Genomic DNA, 18602 nt, shown 5'->3' with positions numbered 1-18602 from the left:
AATATTTAAAAAGCTAACAAATCATCACCCGCGGTATTTATTCCAGGACGCAAGGTTGTTTCAACACCTGAACAGTCATGTATTTCACCACATTAACATCATACCAGAATAATGGAGAAAAATCATAGGATCATTTCAACAGATGCCATAAAAAATCTGACAAATCCAACACTATTTTCTATGTGCAAAATTATGAAGCACTAAAGTTTAAAACCTGCTACAATCATTTTTTATGCGCATAAAACAATTACCTAAGTATGTTCAGAGATTTTAAGAAAAGTTTCCAGAGGAGACTAATTTTGAGTTTAGTACCAAATAACAGATGAGGAGAGGGAAGAAAGAACACTGAGGCACAGGCCTGCAGACTTGAGCAAGTGTGATATATTCCAGGAGTCAGCAAGGAGTTAAAGACTGCTCAAGCATCAGAGAGAAAAGTGTGGAAATTGAAAAGGAACAGAGAGAAGCCACCTTTCTTGGTGTTTCCTTCTTGTGTGTAAGGCTCCCATGAGATGGGCAGTGATGCTTTACCTCAGGACACCCGGAGCTCTGAGGAACCTGGAGTGCAGTGGGGACCACAATCAGTTGAGAGGACCCCCTGCCAACAGTCAGCAGAGTGAACGGAGGACACAGGACTAGGGTCAGGGAGGCTGAGAGGGGACCATCTGACATATTCCAGGTGAGGCATTGCAAAGACTTAAAACTGTGACATTAGAAAAGGAATGAAGGGAAAAAGAAAAGGTACTTAAGAGTTAAAATTGATTGGCTTTATCAAATAAATTGAATCTACTGTGGATGGAGAGATCTCGGGTATCCCCTCAATTCTGACCTCCAATCCAGAGACAGGTGTCAACACAAAGAACAGGGTCTCACACACCACTTCATAAGACATACTGTGATCTGTTTGAAGGACAGTAGTCTAAGCCTCGGGCACGTATTAAATGTGATTTAATTCTCAGCAAATATGATTATTTAGTTTCTTTTATTATCTTTAATTTTCAGATGGATCACAAAGGCTTAACGATGTTATGTGACTGAAGTTAGGAAGATGTGATAAAGATCTTCATGGACATGTTGAGTTTCAAGTGCCAGTAGGACATTTGAACCGAAATCGATAGGATGTTATAGATCTGGAAAAGGGCTCCGGTATGGTGCTCGGAATGAACATGGAGTCAACGGAGGCTCTTTGAATGAATGGAAAGCCTTGGGGCTGCCCAAAGAAGACAAAGCAAGAAATTGGAGAGGCACGCAAAAGGTGAAAACAATTGTAGTTTTTACATAAGTGAATTATGGGTAGCAGCAAAGGGGTAAAAGCAACAAGTGTAAGCAAAGGGAGTTGAATCCTGGAAACCAAGCAAAGAGGAAGTTTCAAGAAGTAAAAAAATGATGAGCAAAGTCAAATTCTACAGGTAGGTGCCCACAGGAATTAGCAATAAGTCACTAGCAATCTCAGAGATACATTTCAGTATTATTGTGAAGTTAAAAAAGCAAACAGCTATCTCAGAAACAATCATTAAGATAACATTAGAGACTGTTTCTTGGCCAGTGAACATCCTGTGTGACTTTGCCCAGATATTATATAAGAAGAGCCTAATAAATATTCAATGTGATATAATGAAAGGCTTTGAGAACTGATACAGTATAATGGAAAAGACTGTCCAAGAGTCAAGGACCAAATACCTGTTCAAGGAGCTGGGGTGACTCAAAAGGACGGCAAAGACAATGACTCCTGTTAGAAATTGAATCCCATGAGACCCTTTCAGGTAAATTTGATTTGCACGATTTGACTCATAATAAGAGAAATAAGAGACCCTCTCACTGCTTTTGTGAGATTGTGATTCGGGGAGTCCCAGCGCTGGATATTTTGTTTCTATAAAGCTCTAGAGATGACATCCCTCTCTCTCTTCTGAAACCCTTACTGCACAAAGGGCTACTGGAGAGCCAGGCACCATCCACCTCACCTGGGAGCACATAAGAAATGCTGCTTCTCGAGCCCCCACCCCAGACACTTCCAAAGTATAACTGACATTTTAACAAGGTCAAGATCCCCAGGTGAACTCCTACAAAGAAGTTTAATAGATGCTTCTTCGAAACCATTGTTTCTTTAGAAATAAGAAGTTGAATACTGGGGTGGCTCAAATGGTTAACTGTCCACCTTTGGCTCAGGTCATGATCCTGGGGTCCTGGGATCGAGCCCCATGTCTGGCTCTCTACTCAATGGGGAGCCTGCTTCTCCCTCTCCTCCCCACTTGTGCTCACTCTCGCTACCTCTGTCTCTCTCTCAAATAAAAGCTTTTTTAAAAATTGAATATTTGCTATTGATTGATTGTCCAGCTTCTTCCAGTAAGCTTAAGGTAGGTTTTAAAAATGTATACGTTCTAGAAAGATTAAAAAATAAAAATAAGGAAAAAGGCAGAGGGAAAATAAATGTAGGGAAAGATAATAGTCACTGTGGACTAAAGGCTTTGCCTGTGCTAAGAGCTTTATCTGATTTTTATCCTCACAACTTTAGAAGGCAGTCGATACTATTCCAATTATACAGGTGAGAAAAAAATGTACGTGAGAAAGTTGAGATAACTTGCCCTAGATCACAAAGTCTGAGAAATGGGGTTGGAACCTAGATCACTTAAAACCAAATTAGACATGTGCTCTAATTGAATAGTGAAGTTAAAATACAAGATGCCTGTTAAGCACTCTACGTACAAGCTAATGATTTACGCTGCATTTGGCTCCACATTTTCTAGAAGCTGATATGAAGACAGCATGTAAGAAGAGCATGCAAAGAGCCTTTTTGAATTCTTTATCAGGATGTAATTTGTGTAGAAAAGAGCTATCATGTTTTTCAGAGGAGCTATACGTCTTTGTAAAAGTGTGAATTATGTAAAACCTCAACAAATTGAAAGGCATACTGATTCAAGGTCCTGTTTCTTAGCTAAAGTGTATCCAGAAAAATTTTTAGATTCTAGGAAAATCATGTACAAACTTTAAATGGATGACTGATAATTTATTACTTCTGAATTTGAAAATGAGGCAGGAGGCAAGTAGTAGAACAGAAGAAGTACAATAGAGGGTCAGGATGGAATTCCTGTCATTCACGGCCATTTATCCACCTGTCCCTATATTCAGAGAGTCTGGTACCTTAGGCTTTTTGGAGGTCTTCAAAATGTTTGAGATTTGGGGGGAAAACAGGTTTCTCTAAAACAAGAAAACAGCAAAAACTGAAATTAGTATTTAATAATGGCTACAAAATAAACATATGTCAACTTCATATGATCTAATATTTAGCAATAAAAAAATTCACTCTACTTGAAAACCATCTTTAGATTAGGTTTTCTCATTTTGCGGGAATTCTTGGATACAATTAGACTAGAAAGGAATCATTGGCAGGTAAATAATTTTCTAAAGCAAAATTAAAAATAATCTTGCCTCCCTCCCCAAAATGTGTGTGGAAACAAGTCTATATCTCCATCTGTGGGCTACTCCTCTTTCTCCCCAACCCCATAGGTCAAGTAAAATCCCTTCCTACAGAGTTCCCACACTACTAGGAAGTGTCCAAATGGGTACTAAGACACTGCAAGGTAAAGATGTGATGTGTATTTTCTTGGGTTAGCATGCAAAAGCTGGATTATTAATGTCTGGTTCTACACCAGGAACAAAGCCCTAGGATAATGGAACAATTGCCCAGGAAGCCATTTGGATTGAAGTTAGCCTCTCCTTCAAGAACGGAAGAGCCAACACTTGCCAGCTTTGATTTGCACGCTTTTCAGCTACTAGTTCCAGCCAATTCAGTTCATACAACTCCAGCTTTCATTTGGGGCTGAGTTCATTGACTAAAAAAATAAAGAAGAACGGAAAAAAAAAAATCCACAAGAAAAGAAATCAAGGAAAGGCTTAATTGTTTATGCAGAGTGTTGCTTTGGGAAAGGGGAAAATCTTGTTAGAAGGCTGGCAAATTCACTTCATTAGGGACCTAGTGACATCTTCTAAAACCAGAACATTACATCAGGTTAGTTTGAAACATCAAATGACCTTGTAGTTCGGTAGGGATACCCCATCTCCATTCATTCTGTCTGGTTCATTCTTTGCATTGTTCACCATGCCCTTGTCAAGGATGAAAAGATTGCTTACCAAATAAGCTGAAAGAAATGTGACTTATCAGAAATTAGAAACACAAAAATCAGGGATTGTGATTCTGCTCACTCACTTTGTCCTCGTCTAAAAACCCACTTTTCTTTTTTCAACTTCATGATCATTTAGCCTCCTTTCCATCATCCTTCTCTCTCCTACAGTCCCACTCATTCTCCTCGCACCTGATGATTCTCTGCACACAATGTTGAAATGAATGCAGCCATGATCATCAGATCTCATATTGGTGTGTGAGAATCCCTTGCTTCCTACCCCTTCAGAGATCCCCTGAAGTATGCCTTCATAGTTTCCACACCAAAAAAAAAAAAAAAAAAGGTTATTTAGTTTTGTCCTTCCTTTCATCGGAAGAATCAAATGCCCAACTCATTGAAATCTCCCTACTTCCTAGAAATAACTAGCCTAAAGAATAAAACTACCATTGTAACTTATAAAAGAGGAATTAAGAGATCAAAATGGTTCAGTCATACCAAATGAATCTTATTCAGTTATGTGACAAAGTAGCTAACAATAATGATCTCGTGGCCATAGAGTACCTTGATTTCAGGCAACATTTGACACATATTCTGAAAACACACCTATGAGTCAGACAATGAAGTTTGAGTTAGACAGTAACATTATAAGGTGGATACACTCTGGAAAAGTCAACTGGAGAGGTACCTATAAGAAATTCACTGAAGATTCTCTCTTTAACGGTGTTCCACAAAACACTGTATGAATAAGCGAAAAAAAAAAAAAAACACCAAAAGGATAGTTAAATGTGCAGGCTACCTCAAATCTGAGCAAATATGAAATTATTTTGATGACAAAAATCAAGACTAATTACATCCTCAATAAACTACAGTATCAACTTAAAATAAATTAATTAAAATAAAACAGTGAAGACTATGAGATCCTGCATTTGAATGTTTTTAAATCAATAGTTTAAGCAACAGAAGATAACTTACTTCACAGGATACTAGGAATGCTTTACTGGATGGCCAAATTAATATATGCAAATGGTAAATACAGATGGAAAAATGAAGCTAATGAGCAAATCTGCACATTCCATTTTTGAGGGACTCCAATTGTTAAAAAGCTCTTCCTTATATGGAGCTGGAATATATTCACTGTCATTTCATTTAATTTTTCTCAGAGAGGAATGAGGTTGAGTTCCTGATAACTCAGACAGAGACAATAGGATATAAAATTAACTCTGATTATGTATAAATGTGACTATGACAGCCGGGACTAACACTCAAATGGATTAGAGATTATTACCTTGTAAATTGTAACTAGATTTTGAGTAGTGGCTAACCTAGATCATATTTGTTTCCTTAAAAAACCATACCTCTTAAAAAAAAACATACATCTTATTTTATTGGCATATAAATCCAGCAACTTCCTGTTTCTAAAACACTGTGTCCTGTAGTCTTTCTACCCACATGCTTACTAAAGTACCTAAGTCCTTGGCAAATATTTACAGAATGAATGGAAAAAAAATTTAAAAGGCTGACCAGTCAAACCTAATGAAACAATATAATGTGGTGGATTCTCTTAGGATATTCATCACTACCTTTTGAATTTTACATGTAATTCTGCAAGCTCGGCTAATTGGTTTTTCAGGCCTATAATTAATTAGAAGGAAGAGGGCAGCCCGGGTGGCTCAGTGGTTTAGCGCTGCCTTCAGGGTGCGATCCTGGAGACCCAGGATCTAGTCCTACATCAGGCTCCCTGCGTGGAGCCTGCTTCTCCCTCTGTCTGTCTCTTTGCCTCTTTCTCTGTGTGTGTCTCTAGTGAATAAATAAATAAAGTCTTTTAAAAAAAAATAGAAGGAAGAAAACTAAAGGCCATCACCAACTATACCGGTATCAGCATAAAAATAAAGGAAAATATGGAAACGTTTAAAAATTCATATGCATGTATGGATCATTGAGTAGAGTCAAATAACCCCCAGCAACTTAGTTTGCCCTGATTAGAGCAACCACCAATGTCACAGTACTAATATCTGTAAGACACTGAGATCATCAGTGCACACATTATGTGTATCATTATGTGATCAACGATATAGGAAAGTATGCACAAACTAGCCTTACAAGACTATACCTACAAAGTTAATTTGTTGAAAAAATAGCACTCAAAGGCATAAACCCTCCGCTCTCTACAAACACTCCACTGTCCACTATTTGTGATTACTTGCTTCGGCCGAGATCCTGAGAGTTTCAGTTTCATTAACACTTCCGAAAACCTCCTTAGCGACTTCCCTTCTTATATTCCAGCAATTCCTATTTTTACCTCAATTATCCTAACAGCTCAGAGTAGCAGAATGAGGACATTATATCCATTTTATGGATATGCAAGCCAAATTAACACAAAAGAAAGCAAATCAGATGGAGGTGAGGCTGGTCTACTCCTCAAAGGTCAAGATTTTGTTTTTCATTCAATCATTAATGTAGACTGAATACATTTATGATATGGACGTGTACTGAATTCCAGGCACCAGGCTGGGTGACGCACATGTAGATCTAAAGCAACTCTGCTGGGAAAACAAATGATTGGAGGAATAGTTCAGAATGCGTTAAAAAATCAGGACAGATAGGTTTAAAATACCATATACAGTACTAAATGTTTGTCTGTAAAGCACTTTTCCTTTTAAAGCCCTAATTAGACTAAATAACCATTAACTACTTTTCAACTCCAAAATGATGTGATTCTACTTTGTTCAATTTCACAAAATCACTGTGAAATAAACAATGTCAGGCATTGTTAATCTGCAGTTAATAGACTATGAAATTGAGGATTTTTATAGATTGCGTAACTTACCCCAAACCACACAGCTAGTTAACAGTGAAGCCAGATAAGAAGTTAACTTGATTTGAATCCTAATTAATTATTCTATTATGTAATAAGCGTCATTCATGTTTTATGATGGGAAATCATTAGCTGTCTCATTTCATAGATTGAAATCTCACTCTGGTATATGTTTACGATAAAGCTCATCCAATAAATGAGGCTTGTTCCCCAAGTGGTGGATTGTTTGCTGTTTTGCTAGTAAAGTTTTTCTTTCTCCTCTCTTGGCATTCCACATGCACAATTTGTGAACAAATTCACTGTTATCTTTGCTTATACTGCTTCTTTTAAATAACTACTGCTTCCAGACCCTTCCAGAGCGCTTGTAAAAAGTAGCTTATGAATTGCCAAGCCTCATTACTATGTGTATGTAAAGCTTGTCAGCTATTTTGGGGATGACATGGAGTTCTTTTCTACTTAGGGTCCTTCAGGATGTGATCTAAGTACAAATAAAATGTGCATTTTTTTCCCCCAGAGAGTTTCAGAAAAAGGAACAACCTTAAACTGATCCTTCAGCTACTCACCCATCAATGAGAATTTGTTTAGTGCTGATATATACAAGACTCTGTGGACATAAAAATAAATAAGTGACCCTTATCCTTAAAGAACTTAAACTAAAGCTTGAAAGTTTTCATGAAAATTTAAGTGTAACTCCTTCGTTCAATAAGACAAGAGTGAAAGAAATTCCCACATAATTAAAAGTTTATACTACATGGGCTTCTCAAAGTGTTTACAGCACAGTCCTCTGGAAAGCCTTCCTCACGTCACATCTTACATGTAAAATACAATTTGTGATTACTGTTTACGCTTCAAAGGACATTCAGTCACATTCTAGGGGCCTCTGATGAAAATAGCACATGCATTTATTATCAAATATATTTAATGTTACCAAAAATCACATTTTCAGTTTTTAACTTAGTGTTGTGTAATCATATGCACAGAGGTGGAAAGAAACATGTATTTGCGGAAAAACAAACTCTTCATTTGGAGTTTGCACAGTTTGGGCTTACTGTTCAAGAGGGCTAAAAATATAAATAGTACATTTATTAAAAGTGGTATTATTATGGGATATCACTTCCAGTAAAAGCACTAAAAAGGCAGAATCAGCCCTTCTGCTGGATTGTGGATTTAATTTAAAAAGTCCAAGAGAAGAAAATAACCTAAATTTGCATTTTCTTTGTTTTCTTCCCCACTGAAGCAACATTGAGATCATTATTCATCTTGCACTTAAATGCAGGTGCTGTACTAAAGCTTTTTACATGCACATTCTTACTTCACAGTCAGAATGCCCTTGCAAACAGGTAGCATTCAGTTTCACAGGTGGAAAAACAACAGAATCCAATAGGTTACACATGTTGCCAAACTCATACAGGTCTTAGTAGAAAAACAATTTGAATTTTGTAGATCTGATTTCTTTTTTCTTGTTTGTTTTGTTTTGTTTTAAGAGAAGAGGAAAGGTAGGGGGAGGGGACGAGAGAGAGAATCTCAAGCGGGCTCCAACAACCCAGCACAGAGCCCAATGTGGGGCTCCATCTCATGACCCTGAGAACGTGACCTGGGCCAAGTCAACAGTCAGACACTTGACCGACTGAGCCACTCAGGAGCCCCTGTTGATCTGATCTCTAAGCCTGTTCTCTTGGGCCTGCAAAGAGGAGGTTAGGGTGACTGTCATCATGAGTTAGAACCTCAGGAGTGAAATGTCATCTCCAAGCTCTCTAGAACTCAGACTTACTTATGACTCTTGCACTGGGAGTTCTCTTTATTCAGAGAACAAGTATAGTCCTTTGAATCACTGGAAGAGAAGAATTTTGGGGGTATAGAGACAGAACACTAAAATGTTGCCCAGATTTCCCGCCTCTGGGTGCACATACCTTCTCCTCGTTATTCAAGCAAACACTGAGTGTTGCTGTGACAGGACCTCAGAGATGCAATCAGGTCCCAAATCAATTGACCCTAATACAGGGAGACTATCTAGGTGGCTCTAATCTAATCAAATGAGGCCGCTAAATTAGGGCCATGACGTCAGAGACAAGGAAAGTGTGAGAGGTATTTGGACAAGGGACATTCTCCTGCTGGCTCTGAGGGTCATGTGGCCAGAAAGTAGATAGCTTCTAGGAACTGACAGTGGCTCCTTGCTGAAAATCTCCAAGGAAAAGGGGACCTGAGTCCTACAACCACAAGGAACTGAAGATGGCTAACAATCTGAATGAGTTTGGAAGCAGATTCTTTCCCAAAATGTCCCGAAATAAACAGAGCCCTACCAATACCTTGATCAGAGCCTTAAGGCCCTGATGGGAGAGCCCAACCACATCATGCCCAAAATGACCCGCAGAACTACGAGCTCATCAATGGGTGTTGTTTTAAACCACAAAGTTTATAGTAATTTGTCCCAGGGCAATAGAAAACAAAAACAAAGGGCTAAACACTTTTAGAAAGCGAGAGAGCTAACGTGTGATTAGAACATTAATGAGTACCTCCGGTTACTTTGAAAACGAGCTTGCCTTATCTGAAAGTAGTGTAATCAATCTCCTACACACACAGTTTCAGGAAAACATCACTGGCGTATAAATTAATTGCAGATCCATCAAATTCCTCTGGTCATCTAACCATGGACCTATAAATAATCATAACAGCAATAATAATAATATGGAAATAATGCTTTGGAGTGTTCTATCGACTTCCACATTCATTATATCATTTGAGCTTACTATATATAACTCAGTGGAACAAATAATTACTATTCCTCCTTATTGTACACGAACTGAGTACGTAGAAAAGGAGATAACTAACTCAAGATCAACCACAGGAATTTGGGAGTGCACTGTGGTGGCCCAGTAGGTGACAATCAAGGTCTTCTGATTTCTCTCAAAATCACTTTTTATTCTCAGGGCCGACTAAAATATTTTGGCCAAACAAATTTTATTTAATTTTCTATTTTAAGAAACAGAAGAATAACTAGATAATTTTATATTTGGAATAATTGCTTTTCTTCCCACCCACATTAACTTCTCTACCCTTCACATAAGGCTATTAAAAAACAATTTTTTAAATGTTCATTTTTATGTTGAAAACATCTTTGTTTAGAATTTTTTTTTACTATTTTAAAAGAAACTGATTTTGTAAAAGTTTGAACTAAGCTTCAAAATGACTAAAGCTGAAAAAAAAATTACTAAAGCTGTATGATAAAAACTTTCTAAGAGCCAGCATGAGATTCATTAAATGTGTCTATGAAATGAAGTTTTATGTTCCCATTAAAATGAGATCTGTAGTTATCCACAATAAAAATATTAATTCTCACAAGAAGTTGTTGATTCCCTTTGTACCCTACAATCCTATTCTGTAAAGAAAAAAGAATACACATAGGCACCCACACACTGATATATACAGATACTAAATTTTTGACAGAGGTCATCTGTGGAATGGGGGCATTTTAATGCTTTTCTAATTTTCTGCATTTCTTGTAAGTACTGCATCTTATAGTGTATTTTTTTATCCAAGGAAACCTGCCCTGGAGTCATTTTCATTTGACAAAATAATTTGCTTGGAACTCTCCATCTAGTTGTATCAAAGCAACATGGCTATCAGAAAATAGCCAGGAATCTATATGAAGGCCAAGAATTTCCACCCTGTCCCCATTACCATAGCTGGGTGTGCCCCCAGCTGCTAAGCATGTGTGACCACCAGTGGTGGCTGGGTGGTGAGTGCCAATAAGCACGGCCAGGAGCCCACAGCAGCAAAGTGAGCCTGAGGGAGCTTCTAGTCCTCCCTGACTCCACTTCTTCAAGGCTTCAACTGAAGTAAGTGGAAGAGAATTTCCTTCGTGGTCTATGAAGCATCAGGCTCTCTACATGGGGCTTCCAGTCAGGGTCGCTGAGACCTACCAATCTATCGCCAAGGGCAGTAGGATAAACATGATTCCAACTTCTTTTGACTCATTTAGAAAAGTTGGTGTGACTGGGCTGGGGTTTCCCACTCGCACTGGGACCGTGTCCTGCGGCAACCTCCCCTAAGGACCTAACCTCACTCACCCACCCCATGCTCCGTGGTGTCTGAGGAACAAAGCTCCCATCCCTAAGGAAGAGTGGAGACTCGGAGTCTTTGGCCTGCTCTGAACCAATAAAAATGTACATGGATTTAATGGTTTTCCAGCCACTAGAAAAATATTCCAGCTAAAATCAAGGGGGTGAATTGCAGCCTCTCAGGAGGGTCATCTTCAAAAGAGGGAAAAGAAATCCTCAGAGTGTGGAATAAAGTAGTTTTTTTAATGTGACGAAGAATGAGATCTGATTCCTTTATCCTAACCCTCTACCCAAATGCTTTTAAAGCTTCATCAGCTTTCATAGCTTACTCACCTCCGTATTTACTCGCCATCTTAGGATACTCACAATTTTCCATGGTTTGTCTCAAAATTGAACAAGCTGTAAGAACCTCTCCATGCTTTTTATCATTTTTTTAAGTCTTCATTTATTTATTCATGAAAGACACACAGAGAGGGAGGCAGAGACACAGGCAGAGGGAGAAACAGGCTCTTTTTTTTTTTCATGCCCACTGCCAACCAGTGACTATGGCAGGGATGGGACTATGGCTGCTTTTTTTAGGTTGGAATTATGCTAATTTGCTTATATTGGAACCATATGCTCCATCATGCAGCCACGGCAGGGATGTGATGGCTAAAAACAAGGGGTGGGGGGTGGTTGTTAACCTAGATAAGGGAGAGTGAGCAATAGAGAAGCTACCACAGGATTTGACACAAGGTCCAAGGTGTGCCCACTGACAACCATGGAAACCCCCAGCCCCAAGCAAGAGTGGCCTTCTCCCTCTGGACAGCTTGGGTTGCAATAAAGCACAATTGCAAATTTGCAGCTGAATCTACCTCCTTGTGTCCGCCAAGTCTGGGCTTCCCTGACTCCTTCTGGCCATGTTGTTGCCCCCAAGGCCTGGCTGCTTCCTTCAATTTGTTACTTTGAACGTGTCTTGCATGGAGCCCGACCTGGGACCCAATCCTGGGACCCAGGGCCATGTCCTGGGTGGAAGGCATATGCTCCCCCACTGCAGAGCCCCCCAGGGGTCCCCTCTGCAGCTTCTAGCTGGTAGGTCAACCTGTCTTTGCACTAGGCTGCAGAAGTCCTCCCAAGTCAACGGGCTGCAGCTGCAGGCGCCAACCGGGTCCTCCCCTTGTCACCCCGGGTGAATATTCCTGCGTGGACACCGGGCCGGACGCGCGGCCCCCAGCCCTGCTGTGCAGCCCCGGCCTCGCTCCTGCCCGGGCGGTGCTGCAGGGCCCCGAGAGGACCCCCATGTGCCGAGCAGCCTGCAGAGTCCGGGGCCAGCACCAAACCACAAGCCAGTAATGCGCTGGGTCCCCGTCCCTTGCCACCGGGCCTGCTCCCCACGGCCTGCGACAGCAAAGGGCCAGGCCCCGAAGTGCATCCACGAGCCCCGCGTCACGCGATCGGTGAAACTCCTCGGCTAGCACACTGAAATGCTAGTGACTACTAGTGACGAAGGGCACAATCCACTGCGCAGGTGCCAAGGGAAGAGAGCAATCTTTTGGGGATCCCCAGGTAGCTCAGCAGTTTGGCGCCTGCCTTCAGCCCAGGGCATGATCCTGGGGACCCGGGATCGAGTCCCCTGTCGGGCTCCCTGCATGGAGCCTGCTTCTCCCTCTGCCTGGGTCTCTGCCTCTGTGTATATGTGTGTGTGTGTGTGTGTGTGTGTGTGTGTGTGTGTGTGTCATGAATAAATAAATAAAATCTTTTTAAAAAAAGAGAGAAATCTTTTATCTTGGGAAGTGATGCTCTGGATGATTCTACTACATGTAGCACTCTGAGGATGGCAAGCTGAGGTCCTGACCTTAATTCTTTTTTTTCAGGGGGTGGAGGGATGTTATTTTTTATTTTTTTGGCAAGTCTTTTTTTTTTTTAATTCTTTTTTTTTTTTAATTGAAGTTCAATTTGCCAACATGCAGTCTAACAACCAGTGCTCATCCCTTTTTAAAGTGAACGATTTGCAGAATCCCTGGGTGGCGCAGCGGTTTGGCGCCTGCCTTTGGCCCAGGGCGCGATCCATGAGACCCGGGATTGAGTCCCATGTCGGGCCCCCGGTGCATGGAGCCTGCTTCTCCTCTGCCTGTCTCTCTGCCTCTCTCTCTCTCTCTCTCTCTCTCTCTGTGTGTGTGACTATCATAAATAAAAAATTGTTTTAAAAAATTAAAAATAAAGTGAACGATTTGGGCAGCCCCGGTGGCTCGGTGGTTTAGCACTGCCTTCAGCCCAGGGCCTGATCCTGGAGTCCCTGGATCGAGTTCCACATCGGGCTCCCTGCATGGAGCCTGCTTCTCCCTCTCCCTGTGTCTCTGCCTCTCTCTCTGTGTCTCTCATTAATAAATAAAATCTTCAAAAAAATTATTTAAAGTGAACGATTTGTTATGGAAATAGCACATTTAAGAAAGGGTGGAACAAAGAGTCTTAAGTGTTCTTTTTTTATGAGGTGTGATGATGGTATCATGGTTATGACTTCTAAAAAGCTTTTTATCTTGGCAATTTCAGATGAAAGAATAACATGTCCAGGATTTGCTTTAAAGTACTCAGGGAAAAGGAGGGCCTAGGTACACCATCCAAGCAAAAATGTTGCCCGAGCATTACACGTATATCTCACATCTGTTCTCTATTCACATACTTACATAACTTTGTTGTGTTCCTTTTGTTTCCTTTTACTTCCTAGAAAGAAATAATATTCACTCATATTTAGACCAATATAAGGTATATGAGGGCTTCCGCATTTTAGCATTTAGCTACAGAATGTTGTTACATTACCACTGTTGTTTTTTGCTTTTGTTTTGTTTTGTTGGTTTGTTTTACAGCTTCAGCAGAAGGGAACTCTTCCTTCTGGCATAGCTTGAGTGTCAAATGTGCCTACCTAGGTCCTAGAGGTGGCCGTCGATGGTCCATGAAGCATCCTTGGACAAAACTTAATAACGTACCACTCCCTCCAGGTGATCACAAGCCCCCGGGAGGGAACACGGGATACGCACTGCGCACCCTTGTGCAGAACATGATTTTGCATCATGTTGCTTGGTGCAGAAGAGTCCTGGTCCTGAACGCTTCGTGGGGTTTTTGTGTTGTTGTTTTTTGTTTTGCTTTGTTTTGTTTAGTCTCTGGCTGCTTTGCTTGGCAGTCAAGTATCTAGTCAGAAGCCAAATTAGGATCACTTGCTCCCCACCAGGACATCTCAGGCCCCACCAAGTGAGGTTGGCCTGTTAGCAAGTTTCTCTGCCATCCACCCCAGCCACCAGAAAACAGGCCAAGTTGTAGTTACTGAAAAGCCTATTATCTATTGTGTCTTAAAGTTCCTCTCAGCGTTTCTAGTTATGTGCCCTGCTGGTATTGCACATACAGACATTTTGGAGAAGGTGAGGCAGGCAAATGAAAATCTATGCCATTTTCATTAGCCACATTATTTGGATTGTGAATGAAGGTAATAGTAGTTGCTTTGGCTAAGTAAGTGTGGCAGTACGGTATCTCTGCTGTTTCCTCTTTTATAAGGGGACTCAGAGTCTTAAGTTGGAAGTCAGGCCTCCAGAGAGCTGGCAAAGAAAGAAAAGAATTCACCCTAGGTCACAATATCTGGTGACTTATGTTAGTGACAGGGTCAGCCTTAAATCCCAACAACCTACACCTACTCTGTCTCACTCAAGAACCACTAGCCACATGTGGCTGCTGAGCACATAGGATGTGGGCAGAGTCTGCACTGAGATTCTGTGCGGGAAGTGTGAAATGCACACCAGGATTTGAAGACCTAGTATGAAGGGAAAAAAAAAAAAAACGTCAAAATATCACAGATAGGGTGATATAATTCATTTCATCAATAGTTCTTTCATTCATTCAAGAGTAAGGCACTGTACCAGTCATTAAAAATAGAGCAAGATATAAGACAAGCTTAGACCTGGCCCTCATGACACTTCAAGTCTAGGAGAGGTCATTGAAAATCTCCTTCCTTTACTGATTGGTCATCCTCCTGAATACTATGATGACACTTCTGATAGCCTCAAAGCAAACACCACTGTAGCCCTGTGATGTCGAAGAAAAGGAATGTGCGCTAGGAGCACGTACCACTTGCCAACCAGGAAAGGTGCCATTTCTCACTGCTCAATAAAACAGCCACTCATCCCAGGTGAACACCTGAAATGCAACCAGTCTGAATTCTGATGTGCTGTCAGTGTAAAATACAGTGGATTTCAGACAGTCTGAAAAAGGAGTATGAAGTATTTCCTTCCTATTTCGTGTTGACTACGTGATGAAATATTTTGTATATATTCAATTAAATAAAATGGATTATTAAAATTAATCTTCTCTGTTTTTTTTTAATTTCTTAAAGGTGGTTACAAGAAAAATGAAGATGACATATGTGGCTCATGTAGCATTTGTATTGGCAAACACTTCTCTATACTGATTTTTTTCCACTCCACCAGCACAAATAACTACCCCGGCTGGAGCTTCACCCTCAGAAAGCTGTGGAACCACTGACGGAGGAATTGATCTGACTAGGATGCTATAAGCAGCCTCGGTGTTCCCTTCTTCTATTTTCTGTAGGAGGACACTTGTACCTTGAGTGATTAACTAATGCAGTGCGAGGCAAGGGAGAGGCACTGGTTCTCAATCAGAAAACGGACTCCTTGGACACCTGGGTGGCTCAGTGGTTGAGTGTCTGCCTTTGGCTTAGGTCGTGATACTGGGATCCTGGGATCAAGTCCCACATCAGGCTCCCCGCAGGGAGCCTGCTTCTCCCTCTGCCCATGTCTCTGCCTCTCTGCCTCTCTCTCTCTCTCTCTCTCTGTCTCTCTCTCTCTGTCTCTAGTGAATAAATAAATGAATTTTTTTTAATTTTTATTTATTTATGATAGTTACAGAGAGAGAGAGAGGCAGAGACACAGGCAGAGGGAGAAGCAGGCTCCATGCACCGGGGGCCCGATGTGGGATTCGATCCCGGGTCTCCAGGATCGCGCCCTGGGCCAAAGGCAGGCGCCAAACCGCTGCGCCACCCAGGGATCCCAATAAATGAAATTTTTAAAAAGAAATCTGACTCCTTTGGTCTCAGAGTTCTTACTGAAAAATCAAGAGCAAATCACGAGATCTTGCAGAATTTCCATGTCTTTAGGTAAAAATATATATATTACAAAATCTGTCCTATTTCAGACAAGTATTCAGTGAGATAAATGTATGTGAACCCACCTGATAAACATAAACCATGATGCCATTATTGTCATTTATAATAATCATAATACTTCTATAAATAAGAAAATGTTTGAGCTATAGAAGATTAAAATACCTCCATCCTGCAAAAATTCCAATGCAACAAAATGTCAAATACAATTATTAAAATATGAATGTTTCGGTAGCAAGGTTAATGAGAAAATAGGGGAGTCAAAGAGGTGGGGACCTCGAGTGGAAGCATGTCAAAGAGTTGAGGACCATTTGGTTTCAGAGCTCACATCTGTATCAACTGCTCACGACTCCAAGAGATCACTTTGATATTACTCATCTTTGGAATGAAAATTCTCTTATATATACTGATTAAAGAAATAACCAACCAACCAAACTCACCCAACTTACACTCTGATCAACCGAGTATTTCTGTAGTAACAAAGGTGGGAGCTCAGCCTCTGGTTTCACACTGTGTAAGCTGAAGCTTGTTGAAACAGAGGCCACTTTGTATGACGTCTGGCTTAGCGATGCCAGGCACCACACCACTTAGCCCGTAACCGCACACGAGTGAAACAGAGACGTGATTATTTTTCCCAGTGTCTGAGCTAGTCCCAACATTCCTGGTTTCCATCAAACCCTAAAAATCGAGGCGGATCCAATAGCTTCAGAAATCCTACTTTCGTTGTGCTCGCTGCAGGCTGGGAAGCTTAAAGAAACTGAGTTGTTTTATGCCTGACTATACAAGAGATTCAACAAGTTTTCCAAATCGGAGCTAATTTAAACCAGTAAATACATTTTCCAGTGCATAGGACAAAGAGGTTGGTATTATGGGGAAATGTGTGGAAGTGAAAGAAACTGACTTTTCCTAAAGAAGCTTCCAAAAGACATGACCAGATAATGTTGAATAATGTATTTTTTTTTTAAATATACCATGTTATAAAACAGCACAGGATCATTTTTTCCAAAGAATCTGGACTATTGCTTTCCTACAGAATGGCCAGCTCGGGGAAGGGGGAGGGGATTGGCATGGTTAAACTCGGGTCTGGTGTGGTTTTGTGGCATGGGAAGGCATGAGCCACTACACATGTGGAAGTGGGAAAGCCACAGAGAGAATGTTTGAGGCACGGTGACAAACCAGTCTGAAGGAATGGAGGTTTCATGTCACCGCACAGAGAAGAGAGTCTCAGCAGGACACAGATGGCATTGCTCAAGTGTATTCTTTGAGGACAGTTTAATGAATTCATTATTTAAAATGATGCAAGGAGAGCTAAACCAAACCAAAGGAGATACTGAAACAGACTGGGGTGAGCCACAACAGAAAAGGTTTACCACTGTGAAGTCTAGATGGAAAGTAGAAGGGATAATTGTCAGAGCCTCAAAATGGCTAGAGCTCCAGGAGAGGACGGGCCACAGCCCATCAGCCTCAGGAAACTCACAAGTGAGCAGAAAAGGAGGGACAGAAATTAACAGCCTGGACTCCTTCTTTCCCCCTTTTTATGAGCTCTTGACAGCGCTTCTGTGGGCCAAAGCCAACCAAAAGCCAGATGGCAAAGGAATCTGGTTTTCCATGAAGGTCAACCTCCTGGTATTTAGAGCAGACGTGAGAAGACTGGAGAGGGGGCCGGGAGGGGCAAATGGAACATATCCCAGAGAGCTGATGAGTTAGATCAAGAGGATATCATGGGGCTAGAAGCTTCCCTATGGTGGGCAGGGGGGGGCATGGTGGAAATGTGTGTTTCCTGTCTACCCACTCCTGTCACAAGCTTGCCCTGATTGATTCTACGTGACACAGGTAGCTCATGCTGCAGGCAGCAAAAAACTGGTACAGGCAGCTCATCCATGGGCGTTTAAAATGAAATATCTCCATTGAGGATTAAGGTGCAAGACAGAACAAAAAAGAAGTCCACGCGCAACTTTAGGAATATGGATTCCTGGATATAAAAACATGATTGCTTCTAGTCTTGAGCCTTCTACAGTCCTGAGATTTGTGTTAATCCAAATTTTGATTAAATTTTGATTGAACTAATCCTAAACTCTGTATTAATTAGCTGAGCAAATATGCTTTGGATTTCCTTTTTCCTGACTTGGCCAGATATTGATCTGAACTGTCTAAAAGCTCACCGAGTCACTGAGTGGATATTAAGCAGAGAAAAGTATCCTAGTCATTTAATATAGCAGATTCTTTAATGAGATTTTTTTTTTCAGACTTTCTGATCCTCCCATAGGTTTTAACATAGAAATGTTGGTAATTAAAGAGTTCTAAACCTCTTAGTATAATTCATGCTAATAAATACATGGCACTGGGTGGCTGGTCAGTGAGACACGTTGAGACCCTGCGAAAATTCTGTACATACTCTTGGTGGCTCGGCACACCGTTATTAAGAACAGATTGTTTTAATAGAAGCCTTGCTTTATTCCCAACCTCGCTGC

General features: G+C 40.9%; 1 protein-coding gene and 1 long non-coding RNA gene across 5 annotated transcripts in view; one reads left to right on the top strand and one right to left on the bottom strand.

Moving 5' to 3' along the window:
• LOC111090243 overlaps nucleotides 1–2247 on the top strand; it is a 99763-nt gene extending 97516 nt beyond the window's left edge. For all 3 annotated transcript variants that reach the window (XR_005371261.1, XR_005371260.1, XR_005371262.1), the window contains one exon: nucleotides 1000–2247. This is a non-coding gene — a long non-coding RNA (uncharacterized LOC111090243). The remainder of the gene's footprint in view (nucleotides 1–999) is intronic.
• PTN (pleiotrophin) overlaps nucleotides 1–18602 on the bottom strand; it is a 100837-nt gene that overhangs the window by 40751 nt on the left and 41484 nt on the right. The gene's annotated exons all lie outside the window — the stretch shown is intronic.

This window comes from Canis lupus, chromosome 16, assembly GCF_011100685.1.
Source record: "Canis lupus familiaris isolate Mischka breed German Shepherd chromosome 16, alternate assembly UU_Cfam_GSD_1.0, whole genome shotgun sequence".
Taxonomy (NCBI): domain Eukaryota; kingdom Metazoa; phylum Chordata; class Mammalia; order Carnivora; family Canidae; genus Canis; species Canis lupus.
The sequence above is the reverse complement of the archived record's forward strand: the minus strand, read 5'-3'. Positions and strand labels throughout refer to the sequence as shown.